We start from the raw sequence: 5,000 nt of genomic DNA, 5'->3' as shown, positions 1-5,000 counted from the left end.
TGCAAAAGAACCTTGAGTAATGCCTACAGTACACCGCATGAGGTGCACTGACGGCACTAACCCCCTACGGGAAAAAATATAGATATTAAGGAGCTTGAAAATATGATGCCCGTATATAAAAGAAGAACCCAAAACAAATAAATATATAAATAAATAAAAAATAAATAAACAACAATTACTGGGTTCACCATCAAGCAAATATTAAGACCGGTTAATCGAAATTAAATAAAAACAGCAAATTTAATTAAATCTAAAATAATTATAAAAAATAATAAAATGATTTGCTATTTAAATTTAATGGTACTTCACGTCTGAACTCGTACCAAAAAAGTTAATAATATCTAGTTATTACAGGTTATGTCTTTAAATTTACGGTAAAAGAATGGACGTTTATCTTTGGTGGTGAATATTCGTCTACAGATTTGTTCAATATTCTCAGAGAAGAGCAAGAATATCTTAGGACAATTTGCAGGGCAATCTAAAGGTGCAAAATTTTATTGCAAAGATAATGGATAAACTAGCAAAAAACGCACCGAGGTTTCTTTGGCGCAATCGAGTTTTCTGCACAACGTATATAATAATCAAGACCAACGAAAATAAATTTATCTTTCGATGGTCTCGGTATAGTGCTGTATGAGCCGCGGCCCATAAAACTTATATCACGGCCTGTCCTATATCGTTGCCAGACAAACGATTATGGCTAACTTTAACGTTAAATCAAATAAAAACTACTGAGGCTGGAGGGCTGCAATTTGGTACGTTTGATGATTCGTGGGTGGATGATAAGCATACCAATTTGCAACCCTGTAGCCTCAGTAGTTTTTAAGATCTGAGGGCGGACAGAAAAAGTGCGGACGGACAAACATAGCCGGAACAATAGCTTTCTTTTACAGAAAACTAAAATAGGATGGAAAGCTATTACTCACACTAAATAAGCAATACCATGCAATGATAAAGTGAAATCTCTAATGGAATCTTTGCATTATGCCGCAATCTTCACTGTCATCTAAAATTAGACTCTCTCTCTCTCTCTCTCTCTCTCTCTCTCTCTCTCTCTCTCTCTCTCTCTGTAAGTGATCGTTCTTATTTCAATTTCCTTTTCGTGGGTATAACAAATTTGCTCAAAATATCCGCAAATCATAAATATGTATGTTTAATGAACGGTAAAGCGTACAGTCCTCCATAACATGAACTTTATTAGTTTATTTGTTACACACACACATATATATATATATATATATATATATATATATATATATAAATATAAATACCCACACAATATATATATATATATATATATATATATATATATATATATATATATATATATATATATATATATATATATATATATATATATATATATATATATATATATATATATATATATATATATATATATATTACAATTACTCCTGGTGGAATCCCTTCGTTCAGTTACATAACATATACAAAACCCTTCATATTGCATTGCATTCGACTAACTATTTATGAAGAGTTTTGCATCGTCTACCAATTCCAAAGTTTCAGTACAATATATTCTCTCTCATTTTCGTCGAAAGTGTCTTCCGGAGAGAGAGAGAGAGAGAGAGAGAGAGAGAGAGAGAGAGAGAGAGAGAGAGAGAGAGAGAGAGAGAGAGAGAGAGAGAACTACTATGCATCCTACCATTTGTACTCGTAAGATTTCGTGAAGACATAAATGAAGCAAGGTCGACTTCTTGATTTAGTCAAAATAAATAAATAAATAAACAAATAAATAAAAATAAATCAATAAATAAAATTCCTTAAACAAAATCTAATCAGATATTTTTCAATCTACTTTATTAAAAAAAAAACTATCAACACACGAAACCAGCCATTTCTTGCAAGCAATAAAATTGCAACCTCCGGTAGAGGCTGCAAGGAAATTATGAGAACGGAAAACAGCAAAATTGAGGAGACCCTTCGGAAAATTTGGTCCCAGGACATAAAAATTCCTGGTCTTATTTTAAGTTTTGTGTTTCCTAAATTACTTAGTGTTTAAATTTAGTTTTCTTTATTTTTTGTGTCTATTTGGAGGGAAGACAGTTATAAATTTGGAGTGGAAGGTATAGTTTATATGTCGAGGTGATAATTCTTATGTGTATGTGCAAATGTCAGCATATGTTCACACACATACAAACAAACAAACATACATACATACATACGTACACATACACACATGATATGATATATAATTAAAATGATAAAAACCGTTCACTTGTTTTTTTTCGTCGCAACAAAAGAAGCTTACTTTATTATCATACATAATTAAAATGTGCGTATGTATACAACTATATATAATGAGAATAAACAAAATTTCATTCATCATTCAGACAGATTACAGCTTCACCTGCTTATTCCCACATATTTGCACACCTAAACCTTTCACGATTATACGTCAGTTTCAACAATCATTATCCATCCAAACATTGCATTAACAACCATTGTCTTGGTATATTTATTCCCTAAACCTCTTCCGTATACGGTATACAGTATCCGGTATACGTTACTCAGTATACGGTATACAGTATCCGGCACGTTATCCGGTATACAGTATCTGGTATACGGTATCCAGCATACAGTATCCGGTATACGGTATCCGGTATACAGTATACAATATCCGGTATCCGGTATCCGATATTTAGTATCCGGTATACGGTATCTGGTATCCGGTATACGGTATCCGGTATACGGTATCCGTAACCAAGAACGCCGAGCGCCTAGGAGATCATTAACAGCGAAATTCAATTAGCCCTAGAAGAGAGTTGAAAAAATTCCCCCACAAAGTTTTGAACTCTCTCTCTCTCTCTCTCTCTCTCTCTCTCTCTCTCTTTTTATGTGTTTTAATCCACAAATCTATTAATCCCCAATATAATTGTAAATTGTATTTAACTAGCTGTCTCTCTCTCTCTCTCTCTCTCTCTCTCTCTCTCTCTCTCTCTCTCTCTATGTGTGTTTTAATCCACAAATCTATTAATCCCCAATATAATTGTAAATTGTATTTAACTAGCTGTCTCTCTCTCTCTCTCTCTCTCTCTCTCTCTCTCTCTCTCTCTCTCTCTCTCTCTCTCTCTCTCTCTCTCTTTATGTGTTTTAATCCACAAATCTATTAATCCCCAATATAATTGTAAATTGTATTTAACTAGCAGTCTCTCTCTCTCTCTCTCTCTCTCTCTCTCTCTCTCTCTCTCTCTCTCTCTCTCTGTTTTAAATCATAAATCTATTTGTCTCCGGCATAATTGTAAATCGTATTTAAATAATGTTTTCTCTCTCTCTCTCTCTCTCTCTCTCTCTCTCTCTCTCTCTCTCTCTCTCTCTCTCTCTCTCTCTCTCTCTCTCTCTCTCGGAATTTAAGCCCCCTCTACCTGTATTTGATCACCTAATAAAACCTGGCCTCTCTCTGTATAATACCTGGATGCTGATACGACGTAGCTTCAAGCTGCTTCCAAAGTCTCTTAAAGATTCATATACTGATCCCCCTGAGCCTGTAAGGACAGGGGAAGCCAGGAAATAACTGGAGGAAATAACTGTAGAAAATAATTGCGGCAGAAAATAACTGTAGATGCCGTTGTCCATTATTTGGTTAGCTGGGAAATTTGGTGGCGTCCCGTGACAGAGAACAATATTCCCATTGAATGCCCCTATGATCGAAGCTGATTATTATTATTATTATTATTATTATTATTATTATTATTATTATTATTATTATTATTATTATTATCATTTCCGAGGACTAAAAAGGTTGTTATTATTATTTTTATTTATACTCTTCTTGTGTTATATGCTTTCCTCTCTTTAGAAGGTAAAAAAAAAAAAAAAAGTTTACTTTAGCCTCTACAAGAAGCGTATTTTTATATGGATCCTTTCGACATTTTTTCGAGATGTGCTGAGTCATTGAGTATATGCATAATTTTTTTCTAAATAATCACTTCTCTTCATAATGGCGACACCTTTCCCTTTATCTGGTCTAGAAAAATAAGTTCGTTGCTTCGACTCAAATTCCTAAGTGTTTTCATATCATTTTGATCAAAACATCGATATACTAATTTGTTTCTTGTTTTCATCAGTTACGATAGAAAACAGATCTTTGATGTCATTAAACAGTTTTTTTTTGTTTTTTTTTTTGTTAACAAAGGTATCGTTGTACAGCTTATAACCAAGGCCATCGAAAACATAGCTATCTTTCGGTGGTCTCGGTATAATGCAGCATGAGCCGCGGCCCATGAAACTCTCAGCCGGCCGTGGTGGCCTGTGTTGTTGCGTTGCCAGAAGCACGATCATGGGTAACTTTGACCTTAAATAAAATAAAATCTACTGATGCTAGAGGGTTTAAATTTGGTATGTTTGATGATTGGAGGGTGGATGATCAACATACCAATTTGCAGCCCTCTAGCCTCAGTAGTTTTTAGGATTTGAGGGCGGACAGAAAAAGTGCGGACAGAAAAACACGGTCAGGAAAAGTGCTGACAGAAAAAGTGCGGAGAGAAAAAAGTGCGGACGGACAGACAAAGCTGGCACAATAGTTTTCTTCTTAGAAAACTAAAAAACGAGCCTCCGCCTATAGTACCGACCTGTAAAGCACGCACAATGAGGTTCCCTCCACCGGGTATATAACGCTGACGTTGCGTCCTGTTAAAATTACCGAAACCTCGGCAATTATCTTCGGCCGTAAGCTCGGTGACTTGACGACAGTTTTTCAGCGCCGAAATCCTCTTCGTTAAGATGTGATACTTAGAACGAAAATGAATTATATGAAAAAGTAATGATACTCTAGCTATGCAAATTCCTAGTGTTACTAGAGATGTCATTGGTAAAGAAAGAAAGAAAATAATCATTATATATCCCTAAGAAAGAAATTATTACACATCGTGGGTGGCACAAACTCTACATTCCATTCCCATGTTTAAGTTTAAGAACGTTTAAGTATAAAAACAAAGGAATGGCTTTGCCAATTACGCAAGAAAAATTTTTTTTTAAGT

This window comes from Macrobrachium rosenbergii, chromosome 56, assembly GCF_040412425.1.
Source record: "Macrobrachium rosenbergii isolate ZJJX-2024 chromosome 56, ASM4041242v1, whole genome shotgun sequence".
In the NCBI taxonomy this organism is placed as follows: Eukaryota; Metazoa; Arthropoda; class Malacostraca; order Decapoda; family Palaemonidae; genus Macrobrachium; species Macrobrachium rosenbergii.
Note: the sequence above shows the minus strand (reverse complement) of the source record.